This window comes from Lagopus leucura, unplaced genomic scaffold (genome assembly GCF_019238085.1).
Source record: "Lagopus leucura isolate 7727_CA_CO unplaced genomic scaffold, USGS_WTPT01 Super-Scaffold_100001, whole genome shotgun sequence".
NCBI classification, from domain to species: Eukaryota; Metazoa; Chordata; class Aves; order Galliformes; family Phasianidae; genus Lagopus; species Lagopus leucura.
In genome coordinates this window covers 10,273,116-10,290,073 of record NW_024962262.1, presented here as the reverse complement: position 1 = coordinate 10,290,073, position 16,958 = coordinate 10,273,116, and the positions used below count along the sequence as shown (strand labels likewise).

The window sequence follows — 16,958 nt, the reverse complement described above, 5'->3', positions numbered from 1 at the left end:
TGTACCTACTTCTGGTGCCTGTGTAAGGGCCATTTCTTTACTAAGTCATTTCCTTGGTCATTCGCATCCTAAATGCACAGTAGTACGTCTACAGAAAATTAAACAGATCATAAATATGTCTACACAATAACAACCAAACAAGACAGAACTCTCCAAACTCAAGAAGAAATTAATATTACAGATTACCAATGCTAGACACTCTGCTGCATGCATAAAAATGGAAGAAGCACAGAAGAAATAAAGGGGATTGACACCTTCCCATGAAGTATGAACTAACCCGGACCATGCTCGAATTTCCATGAGTAGTTGCAGAGAAAGTTTTTCATTATTTGCATGTCTGGCAGCTGTCTCAATATCTTAGAGCAGTTCTGACTGAAATTATAGGATCACAGAATCATAGAACTGCTTAGGTTGGAAGAAACTTCAAAGCTTGCCCAGTTCCAACCCAGTTCCATGGGCAGGGCTGCCATCCACCAGCTGAGGCTGCCCACAGCCCCATCCAACCTGACCTTGAACTTCTGGGGATGGGGCATCCACACCTTCTCTGGGCAGCCTGTGCCAGTGCCTCACTGCCCTCTGACTAAAGAGTTTCTTCCTGACATCTAACCTAAATCTCCCCTCTTTTAGTTTAAAGCCATTCCTGTTTGTCCTATCAGACCATGTGAAAAGTTGCTCCCCCTCCTGCTTATAAGCTCTCTTCAAGTACTGAAAGGCTGCAATAAGTTCCCCAGAGCCTTCTCTGAGCTAAACTAGCACAACTCCCTCAGTCTTTCTTCACAGGAGAGGTGCTCCAGCCATAAAATGGTTAACTCGTAAATCTTTCCCTGAATATTGCGCCTCTATTCTGAAGCTTAGAGATCTATCTGATTCAACATCTGTGCAATACATTTCCAGGATGAAATATCTGGAAATGCATGAAAAAAACCCTCTGAGATGCAGTGGTAGACTTCTTTTCTACCTGACTGCAAAGAAACAAAAATGCTTCTAATATTGTTAAGAGCAAAAAGCTCTGGCTGCCTAAGTGATGCTGAGCACTTCACGTTGAAAATGCGTAAGTGCATGGATTTGGACCGCTTCCCAGGTGCCACACTGTCAGTTCTGAATGACACATTGGAAGAGGAAATCAAACAAGGAAGTGGGTTTAGGAGTGGTGAATGTTCAGTGGGTCCCCTTGCCTGTGGGGACCAGCCAGGAACATAGCAGCTGCCTGGGGGTGGCAGTGGGGTGTGCAGTCAGCCTGTTGATTTTAGATGCCAAACTTAGATGCCTTCTCTCTGTTGCCTATATAAGGAATAGAGTCTGGCAACCGTGGAGCGTGGGGAGCCCAAATTACCCATCACTGTCTTACTAGTTGGCATAGCAACAGCTGCAGGCACCTAGAGGAGGTGGTCTGAATGTGGTCCCAACTGATTTGCAATGAGATGCCTCACCGTGCATACATGTGAAATCACAGAATCACAGAATTGTAGGGGTTGGAAGGGACCTCCAGAGATCATCGAGTCCAACCCCCCTGCCAAAGCAGGTTCCCTACACCAGGTCACACAGGTAGGTGTCCAGGCGGGTCTTGAACATCTCCAGAGAAGGAGACTCCACAACCTCCCTGGGCAGCCTGTTCCAGGCTGAAATAGCTGAATGTATCCCAGCTCACAGCTCACAATTGTGCACACCTGTGGCTGGAAGGAGTTGTGGATTGAAGCTGCCCTTTGAGAGCCTCAAGCAGCAAATCCTCATCTTTTCCCCTAGTTTTGGGCAAATGCTGTGATGGAGGTCACCTGGTTCTGCAGGAGACACTCTCCATCCCATCAGTGCTTCTCTGGAGGGGCATCACTGATGGGAGGAAAATGAAACTCCTTTATTCATGGGGCACACTCCCACATGGGGAGATACCTTTGTGAAGCTAGCACTGCATCCCACACTTCCCTTTGTAAATTACAAGGTAATCTTTAAGCTCTTCAGAGAATTGATCAGTTAATTAATCAGTTTATCTGCCTCTGCCCTACATTTACATTGAAATCATAGTGATAATTTCATTCCACTCTACTAAAAAAATCAGTAAGCAGAAGTACCCTGTAAAATCCTCCCCCACCCCCCAGATCAGATTCATTTCAGTTATCAAATCATTTGTGTTATTTGGAGATGTTCTTGCACCTGCAGAGGCTATGTTCACTCTTGATTATTGGGACAATTGTGCAAATGAAGGAATTGGGCAATCTCATAGTGATGCAAACGATGTAGTTTTCTATGAAGGCATTAGCAAAGAGTCGCAGGCATTCAGAATTAATTTCAATAATGAGCTAGGATTTCAAATCTAAATATTCGGTTTCTGCACTGCAAATTCATCACCAGAATCCACTGTATTACTCATCACCTTTTGCAGCCTTAAACAATAGTAACAGATTTTTAAAAAAATATATACAAAAAAAAGAAAAAAAGAAAGCAACACAATCGAGCACAGCTAACAATATGCTTAAGCTCAGGTAGAATCCTGGTATCTAGAAACTACTAAAAGCCAAGACTTTTGTTTTGTGCTATCGTATATTCAAGGAATGTTCCTGTAAGTCAGAGGACAGTCTCAGGTCATGGGGCAGATGTTGAGCTCTGAGCTGCTGAGGAGCTGCACAGCTCTAGTGGAGGCTGTAGACTTTGGCTGTTTGTTTAGTAGTCTTTTTTCTGACTGTCTTTTTTGCCTCAGATAGAACTATATCCATCTGAACCAAAAACCTAGTCTCTGGTTACTAAGTTTGCATTACAGTGTGTCAGTCTTTTTAGAAGAGTTTTTCAGTTATGAAAGTATGTCTCATCAATTCCAAAGGACTACAAGACTGCATGGATCAGGTGGAAGTATTGCTGTAGAGCAATATTCTTCAGTGGCACTTCCGACAGATGTTGGCTCTCAAGCCAGGAAGCAGGGAATAAAGTTGTTCAGACTAGTACATCTAGAACTTTGTATGCCTGTGAGAGCTTTTTGGCTCTTCCTTGCATATAGATATTAGGTTTGATGTTAACCATTTGGCTCATTAATAACTGATTTACAGTTCCCAGGCAGCAAACTGCTACCTGACATAATTTTATAGAAGAGTTTCATATTGTGAAATTATCTCGTACAGTGACTCCTTTGTGATTGTAACTTAAGGAGCTTGTGATTAACATTTCAATATAATCATTGGAGTCTCCTGAGATGCTTAAGAGAATGCAGTTCTGATTTCCTGTGTCTTAGAGCTCATTGCAGTGGATGCATTGAGATGTCATTAGTGGGGCTTTGCTTCAAAAATTAGGTGAAATAGAAAGTCCCTCAAATCAAGAAGAGAAGCTGAAAGATCATCTCAGCTAAAGGATGAGGAATAACCTAATAGACAGTGTTGTCTCAGGTTAGTTCCTGTGAGCCAAATCATTTGTGCAAAGACATGTATGGAAAGGGTAAGGGAAAAGCAGGTGTAATGATCCATTTTGTCACCTGAAAAATCGTATTTGCTCATATAGTCATAGAATCACAAGGTTGGAAATGACCAGTTAGATCATCTAGACCATCCTCCCATCACCACTGCTACCACAAGCACTAAACCAAATGTCACAGCTCCTCATCCAGGCACCTCTTGAACACTGCCAGGGACGGCGCCTCCACCACCTCCCTGGGCAGCCATTGCAGTGCCTGACCACTCTGAGAGAAAAAGTTTTCCTTATATCTAATCTAAATCTCCTCTGACCAGACCAGTTAGTTTGCTGCTTGCATCTGTAGCTGCTGCTAGTTGAGAGCAGTGCTCAGCCTGTCCCTGGGTTCATGGATGACCTTGCTACATGGTCTTCCTGCCAGCCCTGCTATCCATATGGACTAAGAAGGCAGTGGTATGTGAGATGCCACTAGAGGAGATGCTTCCTATGAGGATCTCTCCAGCATGCAGGTCCTAAGATCAAGCTGTGCCTTTTCAGTAATGAAGTCCTCCTCTTTGTGCTCCAAGAAATTGATCCTGGTCCCTTTTCTTTGCTAATGTAACTATGATTTTTGAGTTCAAGTTCTTCAGGAGGATGTTAAATCTTTATTTAGGTAACAAATCCCCTGTGGATGTCTTGTTCCTTCTGTGCAACAGCTATAACTATATCAAATTTTTTGAGAACAGTTCTTGTGGAAAACATCTTTTTTTTCCTTTTCTTTCCCTTTTTCCAAATAAAAAATACCTGCCATCTTTCAGTAGAAAATACCTCTCCCTAAACTTCCTTCCTTTCTTTTTCCCTTTCTTTCCTGTAGTGTCAGATGGCAACGAGACATAATGGTTTTAGGCCATAGAGCAGAGCCATGACAGTTTTCCAGGTTTCACCTCTTGAGAGAAGCTGTGTGACCCTCACTACTGTTCTGTTAAGTAGTTCTCTAGGTAATGACTATTGTAGGATCATCTTGTAGACTTGATCCTGTGATCTCAAGGGAGGTTAGGAGAAATGCTGCTCAGGTGCAGAATTATCTAAGGTCCTAACATGGATGTGGAAGGGACTGAGCTGCCCCATTCTCTTGCGTGGATTGTGGTGGAGCGCAGGATGCACCTAAAATCGCAATTACTTGAAAGGAAGTTGTAACAGGGTGGGAGTTGTCCTCTTCTCCCAGGCATCAGTGATGGAACAAGAGATAATTGCTTTAAGTCGTGCTGGGGGAGGTTCAGTTTGTCTATTAGAAAAAAATATTTCTCAGAAAGTGTGGTAATGCACTGGCACAGGCTGCCCAGGAAGGTGGGTGAGTCACTGTCCCTGGAGGTGTTCAAGGAAAGTGGAGATGTGGCACTGAGGAACATGGTTAATGGGCATGGTGGGGATGGGCTGATGGTTGGACTAGATGATCTTAGATATCTTTTCCAGCCTAAATGACTCTGTGATTCTACGATAAGCTGCCCCAGTTGTCATCTGATTGAACTAAAATGGAAAAATAGTCATTTTCATTTTGGAAGCTGGCGGCATCTACAGTGCATTATTGTATCATATTTTAATCTATTGATTACATTTGAAGATGTATGGTTACATGGTTCCAGTCAAGTTTCAAGTGTTCTGGAAATGAGCCAAGCACATAATTTTTAATTTGCACTGTCATGGTCATGTAACTTTCCAAAGTATCACTGAATTGTTCCCTTATTTTCTTTTTTGCCAAAGAGGAGACTGCTTTGCTCTCTGGAAAAATGCCTGCCTAGAAGTAGAGGACCAGATCTTTAACAAGGGCAAATTGGCAAAACCCCACTGATCGTAATGGAGCAATGCCGATCTGGCCGTTCAGGATCTGGCCCATCAGATTTTCAACTGTTTTCACCACAGGCAGAATTCAAATTGACACAGCGTGGGCTAACATGATTGAATGCAGAGCAGGCTGCCTGGTTTCCTAAATTATTTTAATAACAGAAAGAATGTAGCTGGAATGCCAGGCTAAGATCTCTACCTGGATAAGGGCCCAGATTTTATTTAATCTCCAAAAGTCTCTCTCTCTCTCTCTCTCTCAATCTTTTTTTTTTTTTTTCCTTTCTAATAAGCCCGTTGCAAAGTCATTACTTTTTCATTACAGAGATTGTCATGACAAGGTTCCCAGGAAGAAAACTCTCAGATTCTGTTCAATGCTGTGAAATTGCACAGCTTCATAGAGAAAGAATTGGCTTGAATAGCTCTTGTAGAATAAGCAAACTATGAAAACAGAGAAGGAACCTACTTCCCTCCAAAGCCCATATTAGATCAGCTACTGCATGCAAATGTCAGACATATCCATACCATACCGTAGCACATTTCTAGACACTTTGGACGGTCACCACTGCTATGACCCGCTCAAAGCTACATGGGAATGGGTATGGGTAGTGTAGTTCATGAAGGACACCTGGAGTATGTGTCCTCTCTGCTGACTGATCATGGATACCAATGCCTCATCGTGGGCTTCAGAGAGCATGGACTGAAAAGTCCGTAAGAACGGTTATACTCTGCCATAAACAAATGTGCCCATTGAAGGAGCCAAATTAAAAGCAAAATCATAATCATTTGATTTCTCCCCCTAGGAGAAAGAGTCATGTTTTTCCTCACTTGAAAGAATTTATACATTATACTTTCATCTGCCCTTGTTGTGCCTGAACAAAGCTGGCTGATTGCTCGATATCTCAGCTCTGATTTGGGAGAGTATTTTTTATTCCTTCAAGAGATTCAGAGGGTGGTAAAAGCCTCATTGTAATTCAGTAATTAGTTTGTCTCCTTTTTCTCTTGACCAGGAATGCAAGGGTATCCTTTTCTGTGAATGTCATTTTCTTTCTGGTCTCTTGTACTTTAATTTCCTAGATGTGAAAATGGAACAGAAGATGAATTAGGTATTGAAACGAGAGGATATGAATATGACTCTGTTCTCCTACAGAACTTTTTCTTTCAAAGAGAATAAACTTTTATAGTTAAGCAAAACAGAACAAAGGGTTTTGTAAATCAATTTTAATGAACAAAATGTTTTTATCCTTCCGTAACTTTATTCAGGCGAACAAACTTAGTTTAAAGAAAGTCTGAAGCTTCAGTGCACGTAGTTCCTGCACATTTTCTTTTCTCCCACCTACCGTCTCAGCAATCTGGCTTTAATTCTCTTGAGTTATTAATCTGGGCTCTGTGGTTTTGGTGGATAAATATTTTATTATGCCCAACACAGGAGTGCTTAGTATGTTACTGATACACAAATATTAAACCAGAAAGGCAATGCTCGGCACTGGGATGAAGGAGTCTTAGGTAGGATGAGCTTACCTACCTCTGCTTTCAAATACATAGAGATTAGTTTGAAAGAAATGAAATACCTGTATTTGATGAGAGAGGGGACTCATACATGGCGAAGATTTGTTCTCTTGGGGATATATGTACGTATATTTCTTAAAGGCATATTTGTATTCTTATTTGTATTATGATTGGTTTCAGGAATTTTAAAGGGTTGCTTCGTATCTAAATAAGTCTTCCATTACCGAATCATGCTGAAGCCTTGCAGGAGATGAGTGTCTTTCCTGTTGCAGCTGGGATCATTGCTGTGGAGGAACTGGGTTTTTCTTGGGGTACCCCAAAATGTTAAATGCTGCTCAGAATGACCGCAAATGTTGCAGCTTTCAGCACGTCCTAGTGATGTCTTTGCCTCCAGAAGCAACAGATGTTCATGTTTTTTTATTCCAAGGATTGTGCTGTTAGATACTCATAATTTTTCCCTTTCTCTCCTTTGGAAGGCGCTTATACATGGCACAAAGACCTGAGCAGATGATGGGAAAAGGCACCATCACTTCTTTTCTCGACCGCAAGTCCCTTGGACGCCTCAATGGATACCAATGCTTGGGTGCCAGGAGCTATGCTGCTCATCCTGAGCCCAGCTGTCCTGCTCATCCAAGGGCTTCCTTTGGCATCTTTCTTGGTAGCCAGAGAAGGGAGTACTCACAACAACACTGCTCGGTAAACACTCATTTAATGGAAAAAAATGGATAGTTTTCTTTTGTTGGAAATTTTTCATGCATTATTTTTGTTTAGGAAAACATGATATCATTCTGATGGTAAGAAAACAAACCAGCATGCCAGCTTTCTGTTACGCCTAAAATATCACCTCCTATTTTTCATTTAGGAATATAAAAGAAGAAAGTGGAGAAATAAAATAACCAAGACCCAACCCTACATCTGCTTCTTAGTTTTTGCTTCTTTTTTCTGCCTTTGGCCAGTGCTTCAAAAAAATATATAAAAGAGAGAAAGAGTGTGAAAAAAGTATGTTTTGCCCTTGCAATTTGAAAATTTAAAAGCTAAAAAAGGATAGATTTCTTTTTATCATAAGATTATTTTTTTGAGGAGAAAAATTTCTTTTAAATCAAACCCCTATTTTTCAGTGAAGACATTTGAACCAGTTTGGCTCACCGCATTTCATGGCTCTGCCTCCTCAGACCACAAATTATAGATGTCATAACAACTGTCAAAAATATAGCAGGACGTAATAAATTACACATGCACAGACAAAAATGCACTCAGTCGTATATATACACATATGCATGCGTATATGTATATATCTCTATATATGAGGGCTGCTCTGGAAGTAATGCCCTCCTCCGTTATTATATTGGTCCACGATATTGGTGGTATGGCAATAGAAGTTGAACCTTCCCACCAATACCCCATTACATTCTGTTGCCGTGGAAAAGATGGCAGCAGAGGGACAGTCTGACAGAATGGTGTTTGACATGGGATTGCATTTGAAGCAAAGGTGTGTTATTGAATTCCTCCATGCCAAAAAAAAAAGGCACCCACTGATATTCATCGACACTTGTGAATGTTTATGGAGACCAACTGCTGGATGTGAGCACAATCAGGAGTGAGTGGTGGGATTCAGCAGTGGTGACAGTAACGTGAAAGACAAGTCATGCTCCAGACAGCCATGCACATCTGTCATACCAAGAAATTAAGAGCTTATTGATTAGCTCATCCACATGAATTGGCTAACAGTAGTGACTATGTTGAAAAGCAGTGTTTTGTAGCTGAGGATTTGCTCTATCAATTACTGTTATTGTGCTCTTTGCATCTATTGCAGTTCCCTTGGAAATAAATATGAGGCATTACTTTCAGAGCAATTATATACAGTCATCTTTCTGTGCATAAACAGATGTTTGTGTATGCACAGATGTTAAGTAGACCAAGGAAGGCCAAGACCAAGTAGGCCAAGGAAGATTCTGAGAGGTCCTGCTTCAGGAGGGTCTCCTGGTCTATTAGGAAGATCCCTTTCCATGCAACATTTATCTGCGTCTCCCTCTGTTTTTACTGGTTCTATTTGATTGCAAGTAAAATCTACCCATTAGGACACTATGAGGCCTGTGTCACAAGAGAGTGGCAATACACCTGGACATCTCACTTGGAGTGAGATACAAAAGCTCAGTCCTTATCCTTTCAGATAAGAGTGAGAAACCTTCCCACCTGCCAGTACATTTCATTGGCCTAAGGGAATGAAATGTAGCAACCGTGTGTTGAAGAGAGGGTATCTGAGAAGCAAGTTCGTCCCTTTGCACTTCCTCCATGGGGCAAGAAAGGCACATCTTGTTCTCTTCTTCTCTTCCAAGCTGGCTCCCAGGGCCTAGGTGGATGAGGCAGCTTAAGGCAAGTGCATACCAGAGTGTGATGTAGAAATCTTTGGCTGAACACTGAGTGACCTGGTATACCCTCACAGCATGACTCCAGGCCAGCGGGTCTCTTGGCAAGTTTTTCTCTGTGGTGCAACTTTGAACTGATGTGTTTACCCTGCCTCCAATTTCACAGGCACTTCCATGACAGTTAGTTTTACTCTGCATTGCACAGTCTTCAATCTTGTCCTGCTATTCTGAAGCCATAGTTTAAACTGAGCCCAGCTATAATCCAAAGCACAGCTGAAAGGCTAGCTTTGAAGACAATTCCTGCATCTTCTTTTATTACTGTAGGGATGTCTTTCTCCTAAGGTAGTGTCTTCCTACATGGATTTCAAAGAGACAGATTAAGAATAAATAGATGACTCAGTGAAACACTAGAAGATTCTGCCCATTTCCAGCTTTCCATGCTGCTCCAAACTTTGCAGTAGTTCCTCTGGTTTTCAGTACAGGACTGTGTCTGCAGACCCAGTTCCCACATCTCCATCACCCCGATTAACACAAGTCCTGCAAATAACACTGGAACAGGTTTCCCACTCCAGGTCAGGCTGGACGGTGCTCTGAGCACCTGATCTAGTTGTAGGTGTCCCTGTTAATTGCAGGGGAACTGGACCAGGTGGTCTTTAAGAGTTCCTTCCAAATCAAATGATTCTATGATAACAACAGATCAAGAGTGCCTGCCTTTCAGCCAGCAGCCTTTACATCTTGATCCTCCCTTAGTACCTAGTCAAAGGGGCAATGGGCTTACAGAATGATCTGAAGGTGAATTTGACAGCCCAAAGGGAAGGAAAGGAAAAAATTCATACCTAGAATGAATTACTTCCATGTTCAGCTGAGTTTGCAGCACTGTTATTGTCCAGAAGATCCCAGTGCCAAAAAAAATCTCCCTTGGTTAATGATATTTCTGAGTTACGTTTATTTAAAACCTGTATTTTGTTGTGCAATTCTCCACTGACAGATGTGCTCACAGCATTTAGGGATCCCATACAAAGAGTATAAGCTCAGTACTTTTTATCCCTGTTAAATATCAAAGAGGGATGTGAAATGCAATCTGTTTTTAAAAGACATGCGTTGAAATCTATTTTTGTTGCTGCTAAAAATATGTATTTATTGTGTGGCTAGGAAAGAACTCCTTGGTCTGGCTGAGCAGCTGCTCGACACCATCTGTAAATGTGCTCTCAGCCTCAGGTACAAAGCGGTGGCTCAGCAACTTTGACCCTCCAGATGTCAGTCTGAACAGTGAAACTTCTCTTGGCAAGTCCGGAGTACAACTATGACATTTTCCCTTCCAGTGAATTATTTTATCTACTCAAAAAGAGTTCTTGCAGGTGAGTTGTTGGGATGACATTCTCCATGAAGAAACTGAGAAAGTCTCTCCCTAGCACACAAGACATGATACAGTGCATGTGATGCATCAGGCCCTGTAGGGAAAGGGGGTCTATTTCTGCCTTTCTGACTTCTATTATGGGGAGCTGATATCTATCCCTGGCTTCTGCCTGTCCCCCACCCTCCACAGAGCAGGTGCATCTGAACACGCAGGCATCTGGAACACCCTCATGCTTTGGAGGGGGACGCACACGGACTTCTTCTGCCAGGACATACAGCAGCTTCCTGGTTTTCCATCTACACTTTAGGAGCACCTACTTCAGGAGCACCCAGCCATGTAATGTACTGGTCCTATGAGAGTACCTTTCACCCCCCTTCCCTTAATGTATCAAAAACCCAGGGCACAGCCAGGTTCTGGCAAAGAGGCAATGTTGGTAGTTACACAAAACCACATATGACATCATTTTCTTGTTAGGTCAGTAGAGACAGTTATCATTTAATTTAAAGATACAATATTAATATTACTGTCTGACAGAGCATTTATTTTGTGGATTTCTATATAGATATATATATTCTAGGGAAAGGTATTTAGATAATCGGGTTGTAGATTCTCACAAGTCTAGCAGAGCTACTTAGATCCTTTTTCACTGAGGATGAGGTTTGAGGTTTGAGATAAATACTTGGGATTTGCTCTTTTTATCACACTTGGCTCCATTTAGTCCAGCAAAGTAAGCTGGGATAGGTAGTGCCTTAGACTAATTAAACTGGGGTTGAAACTAGATGATCATGTGGTCCTTTTCAACCCAGGCCATTCCACAATTCTACGATTCTATGAAATTCTGCACTGCTTTCCAACACAAAAAGTAGTTTTATGGGATTGGAAACCTGAGTGGCTCAGGTTAAGTAAAGAAGCCTCGTGTAAAGATAGCCTTGGTAGATCATCTCAGAGTAACTTCCTGCTCCATTCGTATTGCTTTGAGGTCAGGCAGGAAACATTGCTTTCAGTGCTGAAAATTAGTTTTTAATATTTCCCTTGAGATCTTCAATATCCATATATTTTAAGAGATTTAAAACAGATTGTTGTTTTCAATTTTACATTTTGAAGAGGATGATCTGTCTGGGAATGCCATTCGTGCAGTGACGTGGCTGGACTGTGAACCTCATAACACACAGTTTGCTCCACATTTCACTGGCAGCTCTGATGCAATACAGAGGTCAGAGGGCAAGACACATTGTATGCAAACAGGAAAATAATTTCTTCTGGGATCTGTTAATATACGGTAAGTGGTTGCACACCTTTGCAGTATTGTGTTGTCAGTGACAGCAGGGTGCTATGGCAAGCACTGTACACAGAAAAAAGTTTTTGGATAAACTGAGTCTTTCTGAGTAGGAGAGAACCGTGATGTTACCTGACTGCTCAAAGGCAGAGGAGATTGAAGAGGAAAACTGGAAAATGAGAAATATCTAAATTCAGTTCTTGTTGGATAAGACTAAGCAGTGATACGACAAGCCTGGCCAGAAGAATTAAGAAGAGATAACCAAGAACAAAAACTGTTTAGTTTTATATATGTTTTTAAATTAAGCTACTCTCATGTTCTGAGAGAGAGGGAAAAGCAAAACAAAACCTGGCTCAAGATCACCTCAAACCTCGGTGCTTCAGTCAGGCTTCTTCTCTTTGGATGTCGGGTTGATTTTTATTTTTGATAGTGTTGTCTTTCCTTCTGGATGACCCCACGTGGTGGTATTTAAAGTGGCATGGAATCACTGAGGGTGCCCACACTGCACAGCACAAGCTTGGGATGACTTGTCTCAGCATGCCCCGGATATGAGCCAGCATTTCCCCAGATTTCCCTTAGCTCTGATGTGCCACCCCTTTGGGATCCATGCATTTATGGCCTGCTGCACTCAGCACCGTGCTACAGGAACACCACTTGGGACTGGATTATGCAGGATAAATCACTGTCTCATAATGCCAGTTGGGCACCAGTTGTATCCCAGGAAGAACCCATGGCAGAGCACTCAGTGGGATGGTCATAGGCAGGTTTTGACGGAGCTGCGGTCAGTGTATGAGCCAGTCCATACCACTTCGCCTGGTGGGATGGAAAGAGGTCTCACATGCTTTAAATTTATTGCTACAGACACATCCCATCTGCGCAGTGGTGGCACAACATTCTTGTGACTCGTTTGAGTTCCCTGATACCGCTTCTGCCCTCCTACAGGACGAAGGAGAGAAGCGTGTCATCAGCTGTACAAGCCAAGGCAAACCCAGCTTCATGCTATGCATCAGAGGGTTGAATCAGAAAGAAAAGGATTAAAGCTGCTCAAGCAGAGGTAAATCTGTATTTTCTTAATTTTGCAAAGTGAAACACTGTTCTACATAAGCATTACTGCTACAAGTGCTTTACTGTGCAAACACTGTGAGACCAGACATTACGATACAGCCTGACCAGGCAACGCTTCATCTTCGATGACTGAGTGCTGTTGCTTGAGTCATTCTGAAACAGATAAAGGAAGCAAGAGAGAAATCACAAGGGAGGATGCAAATAAGGAGCATGGGTCACTTTTGTGTTCCCACAGACTCTGCACAACTGGGGAGCTTGTTTTTGATGCTGCATCTAGAGATATACCACTGATACCTGCTGCAGCTTACCTGGGGATTTTAAACCCAGATGACATTCAGGGAAACCACAGTTTGGGAAGGCAGATGAGAAAGGACTCACTGCATACCATAGTGATCCCTACAATAGATTTCAGGTATTGCTGGGGTATATACTTGAGTCTAAGTCCTGGGGAGACAGAATTCAGGTTTGGGAAGGGAAGGCAAATCATGAAGAGTAACAAGCTGGCTTTTTTTTTTTTTTTTTTTTTTTTTTTTTAACGAGTCTCTTGCTACTGTAGAGCAAAGCCCAGCCTTCCTTACACAAGTTCAGAGTAAGCACTGGTCACGAACTCAGGAAAATCGGCTTCAGTATAAAATAACACTAATGGTATTCTGTCCCTTCCACTTCCTTCCTTTACTGCTCTGTTAAAAGGTCAAGGACAAATGTTAAAGCACGGGAGAGTTTGCAGCGTTTCATTCTCTCAGTTTCACCTCTTCAGTGTGTTTACTTCTCTTAGTGTTAACCTGAAGGACTTGCTTGAAGCTGCAGTAATTTCTGTGAGTAGCAGGAGAGCTGCTTAGAATCAGCTTGTGAATAAAATTTTGGCTTTTGGTTGAAACCAAACAAACCCACTGAAGTAACACAAGTTGGTGTGGGTTTTCTCTGAGTTTTGGCAAAAATTGATGCAATTTTTTTTCAGTATATTTTCCGTAAAGAATTTCTGGGTTTGGACCAAGAGCTTTTTGAGTTTGGCACTTTTGGGTTGGCAGGTTTTCTGTTCTTGACGTTTTCAGTTTTTCATTGGGAAAACAGATGCTGTGCATGTATCTGTTAAGCTGAAAAATCCACTTTCTTTGGTTGGTAACTTTTTGAATGGTCCTCCTCAGAGGGGATCTATTGGCAGGCCTTCTGACATGAGGCTGGAGATGGGAAACTCTGAACGCTTGTGTGTCTTAAAAGCTGGCAAATGACAAAACTCTCAAATGGCCATTGTTTCCATCTGCTCCTCTGACACAAAGACCGTATTTCTGTTCTCTGCTCTTCAGCTGATCCACCAAGACATGTAGGCAAATATAAACCAACACAGTCCGCTCTCAGTCTCTTCAGGAATGTGTACGCAAAACTGTTCTTCAAAAAATCTGGCACTTAAGTTTGTCCTCCAAATAGATCCAGAAATAGGTCTTTGTAGTGACCCCTGAACTAACAGCACATCTCATTCCTTCAGCGTTGGCTTACTTTGCCTGCCAAACATTAGCATTTTTCTGCATGTTGCCTGTTAACCAGCTGCATGAGAACATGTATTTGTTCCTATGTCCTGGAACCTAATCTCTAAATCAGCTTTTTTAGGTGCACTGGCATATCTGGCTCCCCTATGCTGAACTCAGTCCTCTGCTTTTACTCCATTTTACTCAAAGTGCAGATATTCAACTTATGATCTAGGCTATTGTGAACAGGAACAATTTAGTTAGAAGTTAAACAGCAGAATGTGTCATCTTCATATTTCCTAGCTGTCCCAACCAGGTATGACTAGGAGAGCATATTGCAGATGAGCCAGGAATCATGAACACATGAAGAACTTGAACTACTGACATCTAGTGTGGATCAGTATTGTTGTCAGAAGTATAATGTCACACAGACAACACCTTTCTCCTCTCCGCATATCATTTCCTTTGTAAGGAGCTCCACCGACAGACTATGTCATCTCATCCCCTGTATGTATCCCCTCATGCCCTTGGTTCTCTCTGGATTTTAAAGGAAGTTCAGATAGGTTAGCAGAAATCAGTGGTGGAAGTTCATTAAGACCAACTTGCCTCTTGTCAAGGGAGAATAGTGTCATAACTTCTCAGAAAATTTGTACTAAAAGACTTTGTTGGATATGGAGAGGTCTATCATTCAAGGTTCATATATCTTTACAGTAAAGGACTGGGTAATGGCCTGGAGACATGCTAATAGGAAATCATCAGTAGGAAGCTTTCTAACTTCTGGGCTACTGTGAACTGGTCAAAGGAAAGAGAACTACATCGGGTGTTCCAACTTGTCCTGTTAAGCTTACCTAGACTTTTTTGCATGATCTTTTCAGTTGTTCAACATAACCCACCACACTGAAGGTAATCTGTCTTTCTAAATTTTTATGCTCTTTGTCCTATCTCTGTTTTGTACTGCAATTCCTCTTTGAGGCTCTGTTGTTCCATTTGCCTGGCATGTGCAACAACAGTCATAAAATAATTTGGGAAGCTTGGCTGCTGTGAGACATGGGCCCAGACTGAGCACAATTAAACTACGCTGGGAAAGTAAAGAAGTGACAGGGCTGAAAACTATTCCTGCACCAGAGGGGCCATTCCTGTGAAGAAGGGTTTATCCTTTTGTGGGTGAGGTCTGCATGAATTTCAATGTTGTTTTTTTTTCTTTTTTTCCTCAGAGTTTTTCAGTTCAAGGAACGTATCCATACCGAGTTGCTTCTCTAACTTTCAGATCCCAATTTTTCTTTTCTGTGCTGCCTCAGACTCATTACTGCCTCTGTGGGTGGAACAGAAGACTGTTGTCAGTGGGATTTGGGATTGGCCTCCGTGGCTAAAAAGACAGTGTCCTCTCTAGCTTTGTTTAGATGTTTTCTGTTGCCTCTTTGGTATGAATCTCAGAGATGACTGTGGCATATGACTCAGACATCAGGGTCAGTATCATCTTGCTCAAGAGATGTTGGGAATAAAGAGGTGGCGGATTTAGAGTAAGCACTGATAATAATTTTTTTAAAATCCACACTATACTTTTTCTTCTTACTCTCTCTTTTTTTTTCCTTCTTTTTTTTTTTTAGTAATTTCCAACTGTCTGCTTTTTTTCCCCTAGTGATATTTGAGCTTGCACTTATTCCAAAGCCAAGCAGCTGCGTACATGACAGACAGTTGCATCCTCTGGATGTCTGTTATCAACCAGCACAAACAGGCAGCAATGCAAATCTGCACACCCCGAGGGAGTGTTCTCCTCACCTGGATGATCACAAGTGCATGGGGGCATCCTTAGCCTGTACACTTTGATTCTCAGGAGGACTGGGCAATGTGCAATATTATCTTGTACCTTGTTCATCATGCCAGCTGAGCCATCACACATTGTGCTTCCAAGATGTTGCTTTGTCAGCTTCTGGAAACACGCTGTCTTCAAATGGATTTAAGATTCTGGTGGTTACTTCCAGATCCTGACTACTGGATGAGCTCTGTGATGCTTGTGTGAGACACATAAACTGCCTGGATTTTTTTCTGCTGTTTACTGGATGGCAATCAATTGACACTGCACTTCGATCACGTAGGATATGATTCCCCCACTTGACTTCTGATCCAATTACAGACAGCTGCCTCTATGGCTGCTGGGGCACTGGCACTTTCGATTTATCTGATTTTGAGATGAGAAAGCTGCATATTTCCTTTGACTAAGAAGAGGTCTGAGCCTGACCCTGTCTTATCATGCTGACAGCCCTGTCAAATGCAGCAGAACAATTCACAGAGAAAAGCATAAGGTAGGAAAGAGGATGAGGGCAACAGGGCAAAGTTCTCTGTGACTTATATCGTGTCATAGAATGGCCTGGGTTGAAAAGGACCACAGTGATCATCGAGTTTCAATCCCCTGCTATGTGCAGGGTCGCCAACCACCAGACCAGGCTGCCCAGAGCCACATCCAGCCTGGCCTTGAATGCCTCCAGGGATGGGGCATCCACAACCTCCTTGGGCAACCTGTTCCAGTGCATCACCACCTCTGTGTGAAAAACTTCCTCCTAATATCGACCCTAAACCTCCCCTGTCTCAGTTTAAAACCATTCCCCTTGTCCCATCACAATCCACCTTCATAAACAGCCGTTCCCCCTCCTGTTTATGTGCTCCCTTCAAGTACTGGAAGGCCACAATGAGGTCTCCCTGGAGCCTTCTCTTCT

The 16,958-nt window shown here is 42.4% G+C and overlaps 1 long non-coding RNA gene across 1 annotated transcript in view; it reads left to right on the top strand.

The window, feature by feature from the left end:
- Window positions 1-7,624, top strand: part of LOC122177885 — a 30,632-nt gene extending 23,008 nt beyond the window's left edge. Inside the window, exon 3 of the long non-coding RNA XR_006178189.1 lies at window positions 7,194-7,624. This is a non-coding gene — a long non-coding RNA (uncharacterized LOC122177885). The remainder of the gene's footprint in view (window positions 1-7,193) is intronic.
- Window positions 7,625-16,958: the final 9,334 nt, after the last annotated feature.